The 23,665-nt window shown below is 38.9% G+C and overlaps 1 protein-coding gene and 1 long non-coding RNA gene across 8 annotated transcripts in view; one reads left to right on the top strand and one right to left on the bottom strand.

The window, feature by feature from the left end:
- Positions 1-23,665, bottom strand: part of LOC144247111 (uncharacterized) — a 106,981-nt gene that overhangs the window by 23,874 nt on the left and 59,442 nt on the right. Inside the window, exon 6 of one of the 7 annotated variants that reach the window (XR_014952941.1) lies at positions 13,389-23,665. This exon is cut by the window's right edge and continues 18,819 nt beyond it. The exons of 2 other annotated variants lie outside the window; for them this stretch is intronic. The gene's annotated coding sequence lies outside the window, so the exon portion shown is untranslated. Of the gene's footprint in view, positions 1-9,944 lie in introns of those variants that run through there. 4 more of the 7 variants (XR_014952948.1, XR_014952949.1, XR_014952952.1 and 1 more) reach the window with 4 other exon arrangements.
- LOC146768414 (uncharacterized) lies at positions 581-21,989 on the top strand. The gene is made up of 2 exons (XR_014952959.1): positions 581-2,814; positions 5,596-21,989. It is a non-coding gene; the product is annotated as an uncharacterized LOC146768414 (long non-coding RNA).

Raw genomic sequence — 23,665 nt, 5'->3', positions numbered from 1 at the left:
TAATTTTATGAAATGCTTTTTTTCCATTTTTTTGTGCTTTCAGCTTGACTACAGCTTCATGATCCTTGCTGCTTTTAAAGTAATTTTAATTGTCATGTTTTAATTTGATAAATAGCTTCTCAGATATTTATTTCCATTTTTAAATGTTAAATAAAACTGGCCTCTTTTCCACAAGAATTTTGTGGTTTATGCATTTCCTTTTTCATAGTATCCATACTTCTGCAGACTTTTGAAATGCTGTCTTGCAGAAAGGAAGGTGAGCATGGCTACCACATCATAATTAACATTCCTAATCTCTAGACTCTGAATTATAAAGTGGGTTTCTTGTTCTCCTTCCTCTGCAGCCTGAAAAAAACCCCAGTACTTCAGAGAAGAATCAGAGATATAAGCTCTCAATTCAAGTTGCTGCTATCTCAGCCTGGGCAAGAAACGCACCAAGATCCAATACTTAAAACTTGTACTTCTTTTGGTATAGTCTATCAGCTACACTGTCTATTGTCTCCACAGGCTGGGTTCTGTAGATGCTACATAATTCACAGAATTACAGAATGGGTCAGGTCAGAAGGGACCACACAGGTCCAACCTGTGTGCACAAGCAGTGTCATCCTAGAGCACACAGCACAGGATTGCATCCAGATATTTGTTGGATACCTCCTGTGAGGGAGACTCCACAACCTTTCTGGACAATCTGTTCCAATGCTCAGTCATCTGCACAGTAAAGATCTTCCCACAGTCAGGTGCAATTTATGTGCCTCAGTTTTTTTTTTCTTGCCTCTTGTCCTATTGCTCAGCACCACTGAGCAGAGCCTGGCTCCATTCTCTTGGCACCCTCCCTCCAGATACTGACAGACTTTGATGAGGTCCGTTCTCAGTCATCTCCTCTCAAGACTGAGCAAGCACAGCTCACTCAACCTCACACAAAAGATGCTCCAGTCCCTTATTCATCTTTGTAGCCCTTTGCTGGACCTGCCCCAGAAGCTCCATGTCTCTCCTGCCCTGAGGAGCACAGAACTGGACACAGCACTCCAGATGTGGCCTCACTAGAGCTGAGTAGAGGGGCAGGATCACCTCTTGTGACCTGCTGGCAATGCTTTTCCTAATGCACCCCAGGATACCACTGGCAGTTCATGGACAGCTTGCTGTCCACCAGGATCCTCAGGTCTTTCTCCATGGAGTTTTTACAGCAGGTCAACTCCCATTCTATATTGGTTCTTGGGGGTTTCTCTCCCCAGGTGCAGGACCATGGATTTGTCTTTGATGAATTTCAGATGGTTCATCTCTGCCCATCTCTCCAATTCGTTGAGGTCCTTCTGAAGGACAGCACAGCACCCGGGTATCGGCCACTCCTCCCAGCTTTGTGTCCCAACACATTCTCCTCATGTGTTGCATGTAGAGCCTAGATGTTGCTCAGTTATGGATTTTGGAGATAGAGACTGTCATGGTTGGACACTGTCACTCTAGCTTAGTGCTACTTAGGTTTCCTTTGCAGTTTTCAGGCATTAGCATTACAGCACTGCTCACTTCACCGCAGAACTCTAACACTTTCACTTATTAGAGCTCAATTCTTCAGCAAGGTTACCCCATTTCTGGAGTATTTAATTAAGTATTTCTGGGGTTTTTAATATTCAAATGTTCACTTGCTAATGCTCACTCCTAACTTAATGACTTAACAAATGGTTACTCTCTCTAGTCCAGGTAAGTATAAATTCAAGTATTCATACAGACAGAGAAGCTCTAATAGAAAGAGTCCCTGCCTGAGCCAAACTTATCCCTGTGTGCTAAGAGCACCTTGTTGGGAAACTGGAGACCATGATTTGAGGTCTTTTTCCCTTTCTGTCAAGACACAGGATCTACAAGTAAGGTTAATGGAGGTCCTAGTCTGATGATCCTATCAAGAGTAAAGTATGGCCTAATGCTCCAAGCACCACAGAAATGTGGTGTTCAGGTTCTGCATATGCCCAACAGTTAAAAGACTGTAGTATCAAGGGGCAGATGAAAGAGAGCTACAGAATAAAATGTAGTACTATCTTTTTCTTATTACCTCCTCTACACTGACTATTTGAAAGGAACAGAAGATTTAATTCCTTTTCTTTAACTCCTCGGTGTGTCCTATATAGTTCTTCTGATTTCCAGTCTTCCCTTTGCTGGAGTTTAGATACAGGACAGTGGAGCACTCCTACAAACACTCCTTCAGGTAAGGTTTTACTGGTGTTCTGTACATTAACTTTGCACTTGTGCTAATGTTCTCTGGCCCTTTTGACCCTTTTCTTGTTATTTTCAGTGGATATCTATGTCTCTTTATCTTTTGCACAAAACGTAGCCAACAGATGCAGGTTCTCATTTATCTCAAGCAGGCCAGAGCTCCTTCACTTTCTATACCATTCACTAGTTACCCTGTATCCCTGCAGCACTTCCTTTTGACCTGCTATTTCACAGAAGAGTTTATATACTGTAAATTGCTTTCTGTTTCCCTTCCATTAAGTTGCCATCTGTTATGCATTATACTCAAATGCTATTTGCAGTCCAACAAACTTCCACTAAAAAAAATATGGGTCATTTCCCCTAATTTTCTTCTTCACTCTAGACTTGGCTCTGTGTGAAGCATATCTGCAGTGGTTCAATGCTTGTTCAGAGGTTCATCTGCTACTTCAAGGCTTTAACTTCCATTTCTTTCATCTGTCACTCAGTTTCCTGAACGTTTGCTTTTCTTTTTCTCTCTAGGATGAAAAGGTGAGGAATGTGTGCCTACAGTCTCTCTGAAAGGATCTGCAACCTTATCCAGCCTCTACATTTGCCATCAAGTCAGATATCAAGGTAGGCATCCCTTCAGCTTGTGCTGTGAACTCACTTGCCCACTCAATTACTTCAGTGGAATGTGACAAGCTGTTGGGTGAAAAGTATTTCTGTGTTTTAACATTTGCTTCAATAGAACATTTTCTTCCCTTGCCTTTGTGACTTTCTATTTGGTCCTGAACTATAGTACACAGTGACTTTCCTGTAATGTTTCAGAGATGCAGCCTGAAGCTTTTCATTTTGCCACTGCTAACTAAATGCTGCAGGGAACCACATGGTCATGGCTTTCCTCCTGCTGAGGAGGGCAGATGTGGCTGTCTGTTCAACATTGTCCAGCAGCGTTCCTGTAGCCAGCCAGACCACAGACAGCACCAGCACTGCCACCCTTCTTAGCTGTTATTCCCCTTTATACTAAACAGAAGATGACTATTTCAGCCTTGCAAATTCCTGTTTACAAGTGATAAAACTGTGCTTCCAGAATCTGTTCAGAAGCTTATTCCTTAGAGCAAGATATTTTCTGTGAGTTATTTGTATCTCTGCATTGCAGATGGTACACAATTTGTTCACTGATCTCACTCACAAGAAGAGTGTTCTTTCCCTCTCTTAACTATGTATAGCTTTTTCCTCTAGGCTTTTTACCAGTGGCCTGGATCCCAAAGGTTTCCTCACCTGTCACCTCACCTTCATAATTTTCCCCTGTGTGTTTTATGCCTGATTGATTGCCCTTTGGTATGAGCATCTTTTATTTGACAGCAAGGATACAGCTTCTTCCCAGAGGTGATCCTTCAGACCTACAGTCCTAGTGGATTTCAAGGGCACTACTTCAGGTAGGGTCAGGTTCTCACTTCTGTGGGCTGAAGGCAGATTTGGGACAAAGTGAGAGAAACTCAGGTTGTCCCTTTTATTCAGGAACTCAGGTACTGCCAAACCCATCACTCTAAAATACTTACTGGAAGAAAACTTCTAACTTCTGAAGATTTATTATTCTGTCTTTGTTCCTATGTTCTGAGCATGGGAAATGTATTTATTTTACATTTACAATGTTCTGTTTCAATATGCCCCTGTTCTCTGTTGCCACATTATGATTATGTCAGAAACATGTTTCTTGCCTTCCTGAAAGAAGATATACTATGAAAAAATTCACAAAACCAGTGATATAGATGGCAAAGTCTATATGATAGAAGAAAGGAAAAACTTCACAATTACAACTTCTTTCCATGTATTTCCACAGACAAATATTTTGAAAAAAATTTTAAAATGTCAACTGTTCTTAAAACATTTTATTATAAAGTGTGCTATGTTAAAATAATGGTATTAGAGTAAATAATAAAATAGATAATTTGAAGGTGAATAACATTGGGACATCTTTTAGTTTGTATTAGTTCAGTATTTTTGGAACATCTCTGACATAAATGAAGGAAGTTCAAGAATCTCAAGAGTTTTGCCATTAGCAATGAATGAATGCTATTTTATAATGAAGAGTTGCCCTAATAAAGAGAATTGCAAATATGACCTCAGAGACTGGGATTTCAAGGACAGATTTGAAGCACTGCAAGCTGAAATGTTGGATTCCCCCTGCATTACAATTTGGACAAATTAAAATCTTCACAGATATCCAAACAATCCCTCCCTCTCCTGTAATGAAATTTTCAATTGATTTTATAGAAATGACCCCCCTCCAAATATTCATAGTGGCATTAGAGAGAAAAAGATGCTCTAATAGTGACATTTTCTGTACCTAGTGGAGTTGGTGGCAGAATTTCAGTGTTTTCAGGAAATATTGAAATGGAACATAAGTACAGCAGCTTGCAGCAGATTTATTTAAATTCAGCACCTTTGAAACTTCTGGTTCTAGGTTACACCACAGAACTTAAAATCAAACTTAAGACTTCATTGCCTTTCTAGTCCCCACTTTTGGCATGTTCTTCAGTATCTGGGCTGTCCCAGGTCACAGAGATTGTATGAAGTCACTAAGGAGGGGCTGTAGAATGCTGTATTGCCCAGAGAGGTTGTGGAAATGCACAGTCTTTGGTTCCATGGATATCTGACTGGAGCCAGCCCTTTAACATGCAGTACGTATACAGTGCTTGGCCTAGTATCACTTTTTATGCAACACAAGCAACACCATGCTGACCAGTGAATGCTGTTTTTATTGGATATTTCAGTCTTCAGTCCAAAAAAATGAGGTCTGTCTGCAACTATAACAGTGCTGTACCAGGCAAAATGCCACCTTCTCTTACTTTTGCTTGAAGGAAAAAGATGCAAGAAAGGTGAATATTGACTATTGACTGGCTTTCTACTTCACTGTTATGTGAATCTACTCTGGCTATATTTTTTCCCTCAAGTACCTATATACATATATATATACACACAAGTGTGTGTGTGTGTATATATATATATATATATATATATATATATATATATATATATATACATGGGAGATGCTCTAATCAAAACCAAGTTATTCACCCTAGATAAGGAAAAATATCACAGTGGTCTTTCTTGAATTGAACCTGCTTTGAGCAAAGGGCTTGGACTGGAGTGACTTTTTTTTTTTCCTGGAAAATGCAGTTTTAAAGAATCCACAACAAACAAATGGTCCTTAATCCTCATTGCTTTTAAACTATGAGCATGTTCACATGAGTGTTTTCTTCAGCTGTGCCAAGCTCTGTCCTGTCTTCAGTCTGGCCTAAGGCAGTAGAGGACAAGGGGCCCCAGCGTTTCAAAGCAAGGTCATTTCATGCTGTTTATGTTGGCTGTAAAACTGTCAAATACAACAAAGTAACTGAATTATTTCCACAGGAACTAGCGCCTCTAGAGAAAGTCATGACCAGAGGATGGGAGTTCAAACTTTTTTTCTTCAGTGATCTGGGTTCTAGAGTGACACAGGTGAGGCCAAAATCAGATAAGTAAATTATAAATCAACAGTATTGTCTATCTTAATGAAAAATTATTAAGTGAATAACACTGTTTAGGATATTCTCTCATACTATTTTCAAGAGCCATGTGTGTGCAGTGTTACTCTAAAGGAAAATGGTTCCCACTTCAGACAAAGCATTAACAGCACTGTCCACAGTCACTTGTTTCCTCCTTCATTCCTGGAATCCATCACTTGTTCAAGTTTAAGTAGAGATGGGCAACATATTTTTACTCCCACAGTATCTTGTACCAAAAATATCAGCAGTAAATTGTCTGCAACACCCGCTGATAACAACATTACCAACTGTGATCTCCTAGTCTTTGCTGCTTTCTTGGCCCTGTCCCAGCAGTGCTGACACAGAAAAGCTGGAAGTGGGCTACAAACCCTTCCTTCTCCACTGCAGCCAGTGGTAGTTCTGCCTGCTCTCCTCTCTGAAGTGCTGGAGCAGGGCATAGCTGCTCAAAGTGTGGGGATAAAAAGGGTCTCATGGGGGAGGGGTGAAAGGAGAAACTGAGACCCTAACGAAATGTCTTCAAGAAGGTCTCTAATCCCGTACAGCTGGGTTGATTCCTCAGCTGACCAGTGGCATGTGTGCTGTTTTTAATACTGTGAAAAGTTCTGTAGCACCACACATCATGGACAGGCAGGCTGCTCTTGGAAAGAGATAGACATAAAAACATCAGGGCTATTGTCAGAATTCACTGAATGATGTCCAGCCCTTCACAGCTGAAAGGCGCCAATGCTTCACTTAGTAAGATTTGCAGTGAATAAAGAGTCAGAAACTCTGAAGGTACTCCTTGGAGCAGCCCAAGAGGAAAAATAAGCACCTTCCACCTTGTCCCTGACCACACAACAAGTAACAGGCAGCTGGTTTCATTGATTAAATATTTTCTGTTTTTCTCAACTCCTTGGGTGGTTATTTTTATTAAAAGGAATCTCTGCACCCTCATGAGCTATTGGTTTGTAAGTCCTGAAGTTGAAGATCAAGGTTCACAGGCTACAGCTCTGCCTCCTGTAGCAATGCCCTCCATCCAAAGATGTTGCCGGGACAGGGGAAGAGACACACCCTGTGTCTCAGATGTCTTGCAAGGTTGCTTACAAACTCTGGCTCCAGAGCACATTATATAATTTTGGTTTCTAGGAAATGCAAATTCCAGCTAACTTTTCCCAGGGCAGTTGGAATAGCTGACTGATGCAAGAATTGTCTTTTTTCCACATTACTAGTGATGAGGTTTGCTACTGACAAGAAAACTGTTTGCCCAACAATTTGCATGCAGGCAATGCAAACAGACTGTTAGTTTTGTTCTCCAAGATCTGGTTAGGATCACTGTAAGTGCAAGTATTACAATCTTTTATTTCGACAGAAGTGAGACATAATTAGATGATCTTGAGGCTTTCTGAAAGAAGTTGGATATGCCCACATGCCTGCAGGTAGATTGCCTTCCCTTGACCTTCTTTTGTCCTATTTGAGGATGTCCAGTCTCTGGCAAACACTGGGAGGAGCTGGGTTTCAAGGAAGAAACCTAAATTTCACAGGGTTGTGCAGATGCAAGCAGAAAAAATATGCTGCTGGTTTACCCAGGATGTATACTTCCAAGATGGTGCACAATTGTGGTTATAACACACATCTTTCCAAGACATAAATGTATTCCTAAACACATGTATAGAATGAGATTGTCTAGAGGAACAAGATTTGAGAAACACTGTTAATTTATAGAAGCAGCTGAAGGCAACCTATGAGAAAACTCTGATAAAAGTGTCATTATAATGTTTTACCCCATGTGCTATGGTATACTTCAAAATTTTAAAAGATCAAAGACTAGCTGTTGAAAGCCGCACGCGTTGGCCAGACAATAAAAATTTGGAAAATGCTTGGCTTTAGATTATCTGGTTTTGCACACAGCTCATGACTTAGCCGCTTTGATGCAAATTTCTGTTATCCTTGTCAACACAACATGTTTACAGTCTGGACACATTTACCACATTTAGCTGTAAAAGTGAATTTTGCAAGCTTAGTCACAAGGCAAGTGGATGCAACATCAGTGACTTCAAAGGACATGTGTCTTCTTGTAATAGAGTATTATTAGGTAGGTCACATTCTTTTCTATATGAAACCTTTTCATCCCTCTTCTGCAATATATAGCAAATTTAAGTATAAATTAATTGATTTTTCCTCCATTTTGGGGCCTATTCATATTCTTTTGTTGAACAAAACAGAAAAAAAATAGATATTTTGCACAAAACATCTCCCCAGATATTTTGCACAAAAATCTAATCTGCCTTTCAATCTCTATAACTTTAGTTGAAGTAATTTCTGTTGGTTACCTTGTCATACAATCATAGAATTGAATCATAGAATCATAGAATGACTTTGGTTGGAAAAGTCATTAAAGCTCACTTAGTTCCAACCTCCAACCATAAGCAGGGACACCTTCCACTAGAACAGGTTGCTCAAAGCCCCATCCAGCCTGACCTTAAACTCTCACAGAGTTGGGGCATGCTTAATTTCTCTGGGCAACCTGTTCTGGTGCTTCATCACTCTCATGGAAAAGAGGTTCTTCCTAGAAATTAATCTAAACCTACTCTCATTGTAAGTCTTTTCACTCTTGTCCTGTCACTATAGGTCCTGTAAAACGTCTCTCTTCAGCTTTCTTGCAGGCTCCCTTCAAGTACTAAAAGGTCTCAGTTAGGTCATCCTGAAACCTCTTCTTCAGGCTGAACAATCCTTTCCTTATAGGAGAGGGTCTCCATCTCTCTAATCATCTTGGTGCCCCTCCTCTGGACTCTCTCCAACAGGTCCATGTCTTTCTTATGTTGAGAACACCAGAGCTGATGCAGCACAGTAGCTGGAATCTCACCAGAGCAGAGCAAAAAGACAGAATCCCTTCTCTCACCCTGCTGGCTTCACTGCTTTGGATGCAGCCAGGACAAATTTGGGCTTTCTGGACTGTGAGTGGTCATTGTTGGGTCATGTCCAGTTTCCCACCCACCAACATTTCCAAGTCCTTTTCATTATCCTTGTTACTCCAGAGGGGCTGTAGTTGTGGGAAATGGGCAGAAAGAAGATGTTTTGATTTTGATAATCCTCACCATGGCTGATAACACTTCAGTGTTATGGCTCAGTGACCCACGTCCTGATTTCTCCAGAACAGGGCCTACCAAAATTTCATCAGAAATTACAAATCAAATGCAAATGGGAACACAGCAAATGGATTTTGGTTTGCAGTTGAAAGCAAAAAGGTCAGATATGTCATTCATTCCAGGCAAACAGATATAGGATGAGCCATACCCTCACAAAATAACACCAAATTAGACCTTATATCTTAAGGCATCAATTTTATTTGCACAGTAGAAGAGTGTTTCCCAAAGGCAGAAAATTTTTAAGACTGCGCTCATTCACATAGACCATTTCCTGTCATGAAAGTGACAGTATTCCAGGGAGTTTCAGAAACATTAATCTATTCCAAAGATTTCCAGTAACTGGAAGCTGCAAGAGTGGCCTGGACAGGGAAAAGCTCAGTGTCCTTCTGAGTGCTGCAAGGGAGGATTATTTTCTGTTTGCCAAAAGCAGCTGGGTAACAAGAATTTGTACCACTCCCAGGATCACTATTTTACAGGGAAAATCTTGTTCTCCAGAAGTCTCCGCTAGAACAAAATTATTTATTTACTTAGTTAATTAGTTTACCTTTGAATTTTTCCCTGAGCCATTTGAGGTACCATGAAGGAGGGTCACTTTAGAACAGAAAAATGACTGTAATATATTATATTTGTTGTCTGGTTTGCATTATTTTCAATCTAAATTTAAAAAAAAAATAAAATCCCCCTGATTGACTGTCAACACCTTGAGTGTCGTCTAAGGTGACTTTGTCCTTCTTCTTATACAGGAGACTCTGTAGTTTATGAATTTTGGGTTCTGGTTTTATTATTGTTATTGCTGTGTAGAATAGCATCCAAAAACCTTGTAGCACAGTATCAAAACCAGGAAGATGGCCAATCAAGTCTGTACAGTATCCATAGGGCTTTTCACTGCTCCCAGACTGGAAATTCCCATCTGTGGTCCAGGCCTTGATTTTGTGATATTCTAACACAAAAAACATTTTTAAAAATCCTCCTCTGCCTTTCCACTTCCCACTTTGGACTTCAGTGTAATGAGAAGGTACCAGATCTGTGGCAGCTCTAGCTGCCTACAGCAAAGGTGAAGGAGGAGTTGGTTTCCCTTATGTTTGAACTCATCACTGGCTCCTCTTTTGCCCCATAGGGACAGCCTGGTCCTGTGCCTTCAGGATTTCCTTCTTTAAGTATGACCATCCTTTCTGTACCCCTTTGTTTTGAGGTATTCTCCAAATCAGATTCTGGGTAATAATTAGAAAGCTGAATTAGTTCAGGGAGTGTCCTGGTAATATCCCATACCCAGGCCTCAGGGAGGCAGCAGATTTCTCTGTGGGAAGGGTCCAGTCCACATACAGGGTCCTCAGGTCCCCCCAGAAGGGAGTCACCTACTACAGCTGCCCTTCTTTCCTTCCTAATACCCCAGCCTGTGATCCATCTGACAGAGTAAGTGCAACTGGGACACCTCCAGATTTTTTTCTCTAGTGTCATCTGCCTGACCCTCTGGACACAGGGCCTTGTACCTATTCTGTAAACATACCCAGGAAGGTGATGAGTGTTAGGAGGGGAGTATTTTACTTCCCCTAGTAGGGACCCATTTATATTTCCCCTATCTAGTAGGTGTCCCCCTTCTACCTCATGGCAAGAGGAATGGGGCTCCTTTGACTCCTGCTGAGATTCTCTCAGGGTTGGAAGGGAGTAACTCCACCGATCTATTTCTCTTTCTCTCCCCCTAAGACTCCTTTTCACTTCTTTAAGCTCTGACACAAGACTCACTGTAAAGAGAAGTACATCTCTGCAGCAGTTTTGTTTTGAGGTGTCAAGTTTCCCCATAACCCCTCAGTTTATATCCTGTTATGCCAAATTTGTGACTGTGATGCTATGCTGCATTTTCTATCATGTTACAGAGGTCTCATCAGTCCACAGCGAAAGACCAGGTGCCTCCAGCATAATCAGTTTGGGCCAAGGAAGGGATTACTTCCACGGGGTTTTGGGTTACCTCATTTTTCTGCTTCATTGCCTCCTTCATTTAAGTTGGGGATTTTGTCAAATGTGAATGCTATTTAAAAGAGTAGAGCAGGCACATAGTGTAAAAAGTGTCAGAAATATCACTTTTTGAAAATAAAATCACCTTTCTCTCTAGTTCTACATCACCTGGCATTTTTACTTTGTTGACAGGAAGAGGTGTCTTCTTACTTTTTAGAAGCTGAGTGTGGCATTTGACCACAATGTGAGCTTTACTCTTGTACCAGGAGATCATAGCAAAAGAGGTAGGTCATGGAAGTGCTACAGAAGAATATTGTCATCAGCAACAATCAGCAGTCTCTGATTGTTCCATTGGCCTTATTAAAGTTTTTATTTATATTTTATCTGAGTATGAGGGAACAGCTTCTGATAAAATAAGTAATAATTCATGGGGTGATGTCTCAAGATTGCAGATAATAGTATATTTCCTCTGGATGTGGCAGTCATCCAGATATTGTTTGAAAATATCTGTCTTGTCCTGGATATGCAGACTAAAAAATTACATTTAAGAACTGCCTAAATCTAACCATGATTGTCATCAAAACTCCTATTGTATCTTATAGAATTTTTATTTATGGGCAAAAGAGCTACAAACATGTATCAATTTTTATTAAAGAAAGAGAGAGCCATTTCCATGTAAAATTAAAAAACAAGCAGGCATTTTAGTCTCTGATGTATTTGATTTTTTAGATCAGAGTGCTGAAACTTTCACAACAGAGAAGGCATTTTTGCTATTGTATCAGTTAAGAAACAATCTCATATATACCCCATTGTCCCCTTATCCTGGAATTGAAAGATAGAATAGAGCATTGCTTTAACAATCAGTATTCAGTATTTTCTCTTGCTCTCCTTCTGAAGTAAAAAGCCAGACTGGTGAATTCAAGTACAGTGAGAGTGCTGTGCCAGGTATTACAGCTGTTTCCTTGAGAACAGGACAAAGGGCTCTTGAGGACTCCAAGGCACACAAAACCTTCTCCAGTAGAACAGCTTGCACATGTTCCTACATACATAGCTGGGTTTGTTTCCATATGTGCAATGAAGATCAAAAGAACTACGCAAATGTGCACTTTATAGAGTTCTTTGAAATAAATAGACTTTGTAAGATATAAGTATTTAAAAGTTTTGCTCAGGTTAGAGCTGAACAATCCTAGAGAAAGCAGAAGACTGAATTTTATTACAATCAATTGAAAGCAACCTAAATTGCGTGGGTTTGATGTTTTTAATCAGTGAGTTTATATGAAATTTTACAAAAAAAATTGATTCATGACATAAACAAGGCAACATTAATAGAAGTATCACCTATGACCTCCTTTTTTATTGTCTCAGAAGTTGAGCAAGAACCTTTCTATATAAAACTATCTTTCTTTTTTACGGTCTAGTGGCACAGCAACAAAAAGGTTACTAAGAGAGCAGTTCAAGTTTTTGAAGCAGAAAAATATAACTGCATTGCAGCCTACCCTAAGAACAGCTTTCTTTTAACTAAGGTAGCTTTTGGGCACTGTCAAATATTTGTATATTTTGTTTTAAGAATTCGGACCAATGTGATTTACAAAAGTAAATTATGAAAAATATCTTTCTATTCCCAGTCCCTATACATAATTTAAGTTTCCAGCATCTCTGTCACAGTATTTTAATAATCTGTTAGCACTGGGCTTCCATTTTCAGAGCCAATGAGAGAATAAATAGTTAAGAATCTTAATACAAATAAATGTTAAAATAAGGTTACCCAAGCCTTAAAAGCTGATGCAGTATGCTAATTTCTAAATTCTTCTCTCAAATCCACAGTGCAATTTAAATGCTGCTTGCTTTTCACTATATGAAATTCTTCATTGTAAGAAAGCCTGGCCAGTGTTTTATATTCCTCAGTTAAGTGTGATAGAATATAAGGAAGAATGGTTTCCTGAATTACAAAAATTAAAGCAATTTAGGATTCTTGACTTTATAGCTTTCTAACAAAATGTGCAAATACACTATTTCATTATTTTTTCTGGGTTTATTAACTTGGTTATGTGGAAAATGGTGAGCATGGAGCAAATTACCTGGCTCAGCTATTGAGTCAATTATAAACATTTTGATTTAGTAGAGGCATGTTGCAGTGTGATTTCATGGTTTCCCGAGTTTCTCCCCTGTAGTTGTCCTACCAGGTGTGTCAATCACTCCTCCTTTCCCCACCCTGACCCCTGCCAGCACTGTCTGTCACTCCTGGCATTCCAGAAGTGCAGTCAAGTGATTGGGCAGGTTCAAAAGATGCCCTCCACCCCCGTGGGCACTGGGCCATCCTTTGTCCTTTGTCTCCTGAGATCTCCTCTCCCATACCTGGTTGGTGGCTCCCTGTCCCTTCCCCCATCCCCTCCCCCAGGTAAAAGAGAGGGGAACCACGCGGTCAGGGCAGTTCTGATGGAGCAGTGATGGGATTCAGAGTTCTGCTTGGAGCTGCTACTACACTCAGAGGCCTGTGGGCCAGAATAAAGCTCTGGATTAAACCCTCCATCAGAACCAACTCCTTTCCTTCACCGTAGCCTTAAAGTCTTCTCTAGCAAACCTGAGGAGCGGGACCTCTGCGAGGGAAGCTCCATTCCACCGCCACGTGAGCTCCGTCTGGCCTGGACTTGTCCTCATTCTCCCAGCTGCAACATCCAGCCAGCCAAAGGTGTCTCTGGGGTGAAACACCACAGTTGCTGCCATTTGGTTCAGCAGCAGGGGCCAGACAAGCCAGGGTGCATCTGTTACAAATATTGATAATACCAATAGAGGCAGAATTCTTTTAAGGGATTCCAGTCTTAAATGGCATGAGATAGTAAATGTGGGAAGACTTCATAACATTTGCTTTCTAGAAATAAAAAAATTAAAATCTGTTACTGATTTAAGTAAGAGAGATGGGGAGTGGAGAAGAGCATTTCAAGACATTTTTCTAATATTGGCACAAGACCAATAAAATTTTGAAGTTATGGAATCCAGCAGAAGACTTCAAAACCATGCATGTTCCGTATGAGTACAACACATCCTGTGTTCCAGCAAATGAATTGCTAGCAACGTGATTAGGCTTTTAGTTACACGAATAACAATATGTACATACAAATGAAAACTTAGTTTTGAAATCCTCTTTGTTCCCTAAAATATCTCCAGCTGATAATAAATATATCAGTTTATACTCAACGGAATATCCAGTTAATTTGCCTAATTTTTATCCATATTCATTCACAAAAAGAAATAGTAATCCATATCTCTTAATTGCACTTCAGGTTTTGAGATGTTTTGGAATTTATTTCTCCTTCTATTAAATATTCACAATAATAGTACAACTATTAATGAATCTAAGGACATATTATTTTTATTTTATTTTTGAACTGCTCTATTCATAATCACTTAGGAGTTGCTAAATGTAACCAGAGCAGTCTAGCAAGTAATTCTAGGGTTCATTAAGCAGCTCGCTGATGTGTTACTTATATCTTTTGCAATAAGGACATTATTTTTTGGTTGTCTTCCTGTTACACACTTAGATAGGTGCAAGTATACCTATATGTGCCCATAGGTATATTTGTTTAAACATGCATGTAAATTATACCTGCACTAGTGTAAAATAAACATTTAAGGGGAATAGTCACTTTTGCTGCTGTTTCCAAAGCAACTGCAAAAGTTCACACATTTGAGCTCATGAACCTGTCTGCCTCATGCAGAGGTGCTGGATTGCAATAACAATCATCATACAGAATCACAGCTGCATTTAGGTTGGAATAAACCTCTAATACCAGTTGTACTGAATAAAACAATTAACCTAACACTGCAAGTCCACCATTAAACCATGTGTCTAAGTGCCACATATGTGCATATTTTAACCAGCTCCAGAGACATAGACCCAGCCACTTGCCTGGGCAGCCTATTACAATGCTCAGCAATCCTGTCAGTGAAAGAATTTTTCCTAATATCCAATCTAAACATCTTCTTGTGGAACTTGAAGCCATTTCTTCTTGCTGGCCACAGAATCACAGAATCAATTATGCTGGAAAAGACCTCTGAGATCATGAAGCCCACACAATTGCAGATACAGGCCAGGATGCCATTAGCTTTCTTGGCCACCAGGGCATAGCTGGATCATGTTCAGCTGCTGTCAATCAGCACCCCCAGGTTCTTTTCCACTGGGCAGCTTCCCTGACACTTTTCCCAAGCCTGTAGTACTGCATGGAGTTATTGTAAACCTTGTGCAGAATCCAACACTTAGTGTTTTTGAACCTCATACCATTGTCCTCAGCCGATCGATCCAGCCTGTCCAGATCACTCTGCAGAGTCTTCCTGCTCTTTAGCAGACTTGGCTTCATCTGCCAGCTGACTGAGGATGCTCTCAATCCCCTCATCCAAATCACTGATAAATACATTAAATAGAACTGGCCCCAGTACTGAGGCCCGGAGAACACCACTGGTGACTGGCTGCCAGCTGGATGTAACCTCATTGACTCTCTGGCCTGGGCCATCAAGCCAGTTTTTTATCCAGTGAAACACTCACTAATTCAAACCATGAGCCATCTTTGACAACGGAAGCTTGTGGTTCCAATTGCATCAAGTGCAATGAGAAGTAGAAGATTTTTTTATACACAGCCAGAGTCCTCACCAAATTCTGTTCGGCTGTGACCAGCAATAGTGCTTGTTCTCCTGAAGAATATTTATTGTCCTTCAATTCTTGGAAGTCCATCAGTGGAAGATGGATGCTTCCCACATGGTCAGAAAGTTGTCCTGGAGCAAATAGTGGCTTAATTGCATTGCCTAAAAACAAGCACTTGCCTTGACTTCAGAGTCAGAAAGCCTTTGCAGATCAGGACTCACAGCTATTGAAACTAGCATTGTCTCTCTTTTATTTTTTTTCCTTTTCTCTATGACAGTTTCATGGATGGAATATTTATCTTTGTTTAAATACAGTCTGTATTTATTCACCTGACTCTTTTCACATGTTATTTCAACTCATTAATTTGACTATATTGTCTTTTTGGAACAGCTAAATATATTCCCTCATCTAGAGTTATACTTCTCATATGTTCAACTACTAATAAAACTAGAAGCCAAAATTGCTTCTTGTTTGTTTCCTTCAAGCCTTAGAAGAAGAAACCAAGCAGCATTTCTTCAGGTATTTTTTCCTGTATATGGACAGACTAGGTAAACCAACAAATGAATTTGCTATAAATAATAGTTCAAAGTTGCCATCACTAACAACAGTTTATCTATTCTTTCATGCTTTGTATCATAGCAAGAGATATTTATGATAAACATGCTCAATTTTTATTCATATTAACATTGAAGACAGCTTACAAATATCTTGGGTTCTCCAGATTTTGACCTATTGAGCTAGATAAGTGTTGGAACTTTTGTTGGTAGAAGCAGCAAATGAATATTAGTAATTTCATTCCTACAGATTATGTTCTAATCATGCACTTTTGACTAAAAATTGGCACAGAATAGCAACAAAGTGAATCATGCTGGTGTAGTGACAGATTCTTTCCTTAAAATTTCCTCTTAATTCCCTTTTCACACTCTTTATGAGTATACCAAATTCACTTTATCTGTTTCAGTTCTATCAGAGAAGAATTCTGTTTTCATAGAGGTTTTGGTTTCAGAACATGCTATGTCTCAAGAGTGTGAGGATGAGGAATTATCACAAACATAAAAACATCTGGCAGGATGTTTCTCCAGATGTTTAATCCATTTCTCTTTTTTGTTTTAAATTGATAACTCAGAGGCTTATTTCTGAAGGACCTAAATTATGCAGTTTCTGAGAGAAAGTAAAGTTTTTGTGAAAGCAGGTCCTAAGTATTTTGAGAGACACATTTTGTTCTTTGCTAAACAAATGTAACTTTTAGTAATACTGGTTTTATTGCCCTTTCTCAATTGGGATTGTATGTTGGCCTATGCACTATTTTCTCTGTAAACAGCTATGACTTCTTAACATCCTAGTCCTGCACTGACTTGTTTACGCCAATATACTCTTGGTGTGTGCATTTCTTTTTGTTGTAAAGGTGACTCTAATAATAGTGCATGTACTGGGTCTCTTCTGGCAGCATCTTGGAGCATTCTCAAAGCAGTTCTAGGACCTTCATATTAACAGTTTGCTTTGGTCAATAGTTCTTGGTTTTGTTTGAAATAAAGCTTATCTGGGTACATATGCCCTATTTTCTGGATCCTTTCAGAGTCAGAGTTTTTTCCCTTAGAAATATAAATCCTTGTCATAAGTAGGCATTTTTTTTCATACAACAATTCCCAACATATATGTTTTAAAAAATATGATCTGTCTTTATCAGACTAAAATTCCACTCATTTTTACAAATAACAATGGAGATCATTATTCTTCCTCTCAAAAGAACTCAAATTTCCATGTTACATGTGCAGACTTTTGGATGAAGATTCTGATATTTGTTTCTGTTGCACTCATTCCACTAACACAAGAACTTTCAGGGCAAGGGGCAGAGGCCAAGCTCTTTCACAAAACCTTTACATTTCTGGTACCATTTTTGTAGAAGCTTATGAATAAGAATTAGGAAATATATTTGATACTTCTGTGCAACCTGTATTTCATCCTGGCCTCAGAGTGGCCATTTCTCCATCCAAATTTGTGTGGTTAAACTCTAGGTAGAGTTTATGCTTCCAAGCGAGTAGCCTTACTCCACACAAACTAGATGGAGGGATAATATTCAGTGTTTGTAATTTCACATTAAAAAAAGCCCATGGATATCAGAAAATGTTGTGATGAACATTTGGAATAGCATAATGTCAAAGGAAAAAAAACATCAGCTACTCATCTGTCTCTACCATGAGGAATAATGAATGATTGCAAACAACAGAAGGCAAATAGTACAATCATAAAAGAAGAATAATTTTCTCACATCAAGCTGACAATGAAGGAAAGATTTCCACTGAGGACATTGTTGGCTGCTGTTACCTCATCCCATTATTTTTTCTAATTTTTTGAGGGTTTTCTTGGAAGAGAAAACGGGAGGGAAGAAAATAATGTCAAATAACAAGACTGTCAAGGATTAGGTTTTTTTTATACAGTTTTAACTGAATTATCCTCAGCTGCAATTCTAATCTTTCTCTGCTTTATTTTAAGTTTATGGTTTTCCTAATAAAAACTCTTTAAAAGTAAATATATCTTCAAGAATGCATTCCCTTTATATGCATATTTTCTCAGAGTCAAGTCAGAATTTTATATCCTGTTCCAAATTTTTTTTCCATGCTTCCTGAATGACAGCAGCATTTCTCTCTGGAGATTTTTGAATGTCCCTTTAAAAAAGAAAACAAACCAAAAAATGTTGGTCAGTGGTCATTGAACACATGGAAATCCAGTTACACAAATTCTGCTCCAAGCCTGTGCAGCTGAACAATGGGCTGGTGCCGACTGCTTGTTAGAAGAATTCTCTCACCCTTTTGTGAGAGTGGAAGTGGGTACTGTGAGGACACACCTCATCCTACAACTTATAGAGGACAAAGTTTCTGGACACAGGGTTATCTTTTTTTCTTTGCCCATAGATAGTCAGAGTCTTCACAACACTCTGCTGCCCAGACACTGTGAAGCTGCAGAATCACATGTTCCTGCTTTTTACAAATGGATTCAACCTAGATCCCATGCCAGAAGTCTGCCATGAATTTCACTAAGCAGAGTCTTGTGGCAAGGCATTCTGGTCTTTGATATCTTTTTAAACTTAGCCATCAAGACCTGACATAACAACAGTGGCATGGAAGGTCATTTTTGTAGTATTTTTATTGCCTTCATTTTAGAAATTAAGAAAAAAAGCCTGAAGGCTTTTGTAATTGTAAACTTTGATTTTCACCTCACTGTTCAACTAGTTTAGCATTTGTTCCCACAATGATGCATTACTCTGATGTAACCGAGGCCTCACTCTGTTATGAACATAGAAAAACAGATGTAGTCTCTTTCACTCCTGACCCTTCTTTTTCCAAAATAAATGTAAAACACATAATAAATAAGAGATAAAGATGTCATTAAAGAAGGAAATTAATTATGCTGACTGAAAGTGTAAACATAAGGCTTGCATAAAACATAATCCAGTTTTTCAAGGCTCAATTTAACTCTTTATTAGTATGGAATATTGTTAAACTTACTAATGACCATATAATGCATGTGAAAGCATTATTCCACTCACAAAGGAAAAATGCTTCCCTTACCTATTGCAGGTAATTTTTCCAAGAAAAGGATATTTAAATACATATTCTAATAGTTATAAAGATGAGCAACAACTGAAAGAGAGGAGATCGAATGGTCTACATTAGGGATTGTGAAAGAGATTCTGTAAAAAAGCTCTTCTGTGTCCCTAATCCCCAGAGTTCATCCATGCAGCATAATTTGACATGCATATGAAATCTCCAGACCGGCCTTCAGAGCAACGGACATAATGCGGGACCTTTTCTTTACTGAGAACTAAAACTGAAACCAAAATATTCATTTATCACGTGAGGGTATTTTTCCTTACATATTTTTCCTTACAGTCAGGCTCTGGTATAATTATCTTATTCATATCAGCAGTTAGAAATTGAAATATAAAAATTATAAAATAACTGAAACTTTAGAAAATGTAGTCTGTAAAGCAAATAATCTGTAAAGGAAATAAACTTAAAAGCAAGATAAAATAAATGTCTTTCCTTGCTCCAGATAGTAAGAATTTAAAAGACAGGATGACTGAATTTGGATTGCTAAATCCAGCGTTTAGATGTCAAGTTTCAAAATAAGTTAGAAATTATAACTGTTTAAATTATGACTCGTAAGATGTGCAACAGCATGCTTTTGCTTTAGTCACATTCATTAAAAATACATGGATCCTACATCAAAAAGATACCACAGAAGAGATGTAACTTCATTAATCTTATTTATAGTTCTATGAAAATTAAAAAGCAAGTTTTCTTATTTAGCTTGAGCAACAGCATTCTTTTCTCCTGTGTAAATTAATGTAATGATATAGAATAAGACTTACATGCCAACATGCACTTAGACTCATGAAAGTCCTACGTACATGATTCACATCATATCAAGACAATGGGAGGCAGCAGGGATCTCAATTTGCATGAAACTGCATGCAGACACAAGTTCTTCATATTGAAATGTTTTAGTTTTGTACAACAGAAGATATTCCAGGCTTCTTTACATATTCACTTCAAAATGCCACTGCTGCAAAAGTGAGTAGCGAGGCAAAAATTCCCTTTCCCAGTATGATTATTGTTACTGATAGTTCTCGTTCTTCATGCAGGAATCAGGCTCAGCTTCACAGTGCTAGCTCCATCTCCTCACCTTCCTTCACTCTGTTACAGAAGAAGAAGGTGCCTATGGCTCCTGTTCATGGTAATTTTTTTAGAGGCAAAACTCATCTAAGAAGTCCCCATTCATTTAACCACTTACTCTTTCATACAGACACTGACATAAATATAGCTGAAGAGGGATGAAACATGAATGAGTAAAGTGAAAAGAATGACTAGCTGGGAGTAAGCAGAGATGGCATTAACACTTGGAAAATGTTAACATCGAACTGGAGTCTTAGCACGGCATTCACAAAGGCGAGCACCCAGTACATAGATGTTCATTGCAGGAGATGGGCATCTGGAGACCCTTGCTTTTCTACAGGTTTTGAATACAAATCTCTGTACAAGAAGGAGTCATCTTCCCCTGCTGAGGATTTGAAGGTGTGGACCTCTTCACTGAGATAATCAGTTCCTCCTTTTTTTGACTACAGCTCCGAAGAAAGAAGCATGTCAGTCTTTACACCAGCAGTTCAGCAACCCAAATGTTCATCCATAAGTAGATGCGCAACTTTTCTCCTACTTTTGCTAAAATAGCAGCAAACAAAGCTAAAATCTCCTACCTGTCAGAGAAAAATGCTAAGCTCTGGGTTATCAGAGTGTCTCGTTCTTAACCATATTCAGTTACTCTTCTTAAAGTTAATTTATTTACTGGGTCAGTATTACATTAGGACAAGGCTAGGTGTCAGGCTGCAAAATTCTTAGCCTTTTTGGGTCAGTATTTTTTGATACATGCTGCTGCATTAAAACACAAAAACTAAAGGACACAGCTTCCCACAGCTCCATAATAAGGATCCCATTACTTTCTACAATGCTTACCACCACTATTGCAACCTTAAAATAAAAATAACCATTAAAAGTACTATTTTCCCTATAGTTTCCATCTGACATAAGAAAAATTAATACAACAGTCTTGTGGAACAGAGCCCTAAGTTCTAAGAGGACTAAGAGGAAATTATTTGTATCTATAGAGCAGAGTTGAGTCATAATGCAACATTTTGAAGCCTTGTATGCTGAAGATCAGATATTTCCTAGGAGATACCCAGAAGAGCGTTTGGTGGCTTCTCATATGCCTTCTGTTTTTACAGTGCATGTGACTGTGGGTGAATTGAATGCAAAGATTCAGATGGCACCTTTCATTGCTATACTCCTAAAGGATTTAAATTTTAAAAAATATTTTATTGGAAAGACACAAAATTTTGCAAAGCAGGTAATTCCTTTGTTCCTGTTTTGTTTTGTCATCTTTTGTAATCTTCCTGCAAGTCTTGATGTGTTTTAACATTTGCTAATAACATTTCTTTCCATAAGCACTTATTGCTATGCACAAGAGTCCCTGACATCCTTACAGAGCAAAGCTCCTGTCATCCTGTGGAAGTCACACCTCCATGCCAGTGCTCCCAAGCAGAGAATTACTCCTGGCCATTCCCACACCATGAAACAGACGATGTCATCATGAAAACATGCCTAGATATCCTCATATCCTCCTGCTAATGGAAGAGTTTGCCTCTCTGTTCATCTTCTACTTTTTTTGTTCTTGATAGCATATATTAGGAAGTGTTTTAATTTGTATTCATCTCCAACACCCTGATTTCTAAGGAAACAAAGATATCTCCATACAGAAGTATCTCCATACCACCATTGCTGTCAATACATAGTGCATTGGGGTGAAAAGTTAATCCCCTGTTGCGACAACTACTGTGGTTAAACAACTTTTAGAACTATTTTAGTGACAATCAACATGTGTTTGATCAATTTCAACTTCTGAAAAGATTTGCAGAATCACCGAATAGCAAAAGCTTTGGGCTTGGAAGGGACCTCTAGAGATCATCTAGTTCTATGTCACTATTCAAGCATGGGAGCAGGCTGCACAGGATCACATCCAGGCAGGTTTTTAATTCTTCAGAGAAGGAGACTAGAACCTCTCTGGGCAGCCTGTTCAGTGCTCTGTCACCCTCACAGTAAAGAAGATTTTTCTCATATTCAGAAAGCATTTTCTGTGTTTCAATTTGTGTCCATGTGCAATGGAAAGATTTTGGCATCATCCTTTTCATATCCACCCTTAAGATATGTGCATGTATTGATAAATGATGTATTGATAAATTGATTGCCCTCTGTCTTTTACAGGCTAAACAGTTCCAGCTCACTCAGCTTTTTTTCATCAGAGAGGTGTTTCCAATAATCTTTGTACCCCTCCACTCGATCCTCTCCAGCAATTCCTCATCTTTCTTGAACTGGGGAGCCCAGAACTGGACACAGCACTCCAGGTGAGGCCTCATCAGGACTGAGCAGAGGGGCAGGATCACCTCCCTCAACCTGCTGGGAATGCTTTTCCTAAAACACCCTGGGATACCCCTGGCCTTCTTGGCCACAAGGACACACTGCTGGCTCATGGACAGCGTGTTGTCCACCAGGATCCCCAGGTACTTCTCCAATGAGCTGTTTTCCAGCAAGCCAGCCCCCAGCCTGTATTGGTTATGCTTCCCCAGGGGCAGGATCCTACATTTGCCTTTGTAGAACTCTGGCCTGCCAAATGGTGGGTCTACCAAGGTGACAAATAAGACAGAAGAGAGGTACAGATATGCATAGAGGGAAAGATTAAACAAAAACAAAAGAAAGATGCATTAAGGGGTAGTGCTTCAGGGTTCTATAAATCCCTACCTTCTTTATCAGGACATAAATTATATTTAAGACGTTATAGTCTAGACAAGTAAAATGTGCTGATGGTAATTCACTGTAGTCTAACATGAAGTAATAAATTTATGCATCAAACATGATAAAAACTGCAGAAACTTACATTTAAAAAGTGGCCATATACTAGCTCATAAAAGATTAAACTAGACTGAATTGTATTTCCATGTACAACTAGTTTGGAAGCTTTGATTTTATTAAAGGATATTGCTTCTGAAAATGTTACAAAGCTTTCATAAAAAAAAAAAGCATGAAATGAGTTCCTATGGGTACATGGTTTTCACATATTGAAATAGACCATCTTTATGCCAATTCAGAAGAAAAACTAACTGAATCAATATCAATGAAAGTAATGGAATTAAGTTAGCGTATTATCATTACAACAACCATTCAGGTGTCAAGTTGAATAGTATCATAAATATCTCAGGCTAGACAGCAAGATCTGTCAAAAAAGGAATTTTTGACAGAGGTAACTCCAGATAAAATAGTTACCAAGAGTTGAACGTAGTTAAATAAAATTTCTGTAAGTTTTAATATTGGTATTTTCTAGTTCTTTATAGACAATGACTTGTAATTACAGAGTAGCAATTGAGAATTAAGGACTTTTTTCCTAATATTTGTAATCAAAGTATCCTTTTGACCACTTGAGCTTTTGTAGGTAAGACTAAATGTTTTAGAACTACAAGGCACTGTCACCTGTTGTTCCTAAAGGTTAGTTTCAGTGTACCAGGAAGTCAACAATGATAAATTGATGTGGAAAGGTCATGACATTTCATCATAAGACCACTCTTGTTCTCAGGCAATTGGACCTGTAAATACACACAATTCTAAAAAGTTCTGCTA

Source organism: Lonchura striata, chromosome 2 (assembly GCF_050655825.1).
Source record: "Lonchura striata isolate lonStrDom1 chromosome 2, ASM5065582v1, whole genome shotgun sequence".
NCBI classification, from domain to species: domain Eukaryota; kingdom Metazoa; phylum Chordata; class Aves; order Passeriformes; family Estrildidae; genus Lonchura; species Lonchura striata.
This window is presented reverse-complemented; position numbering and strand designations above follow the sequence as displayed.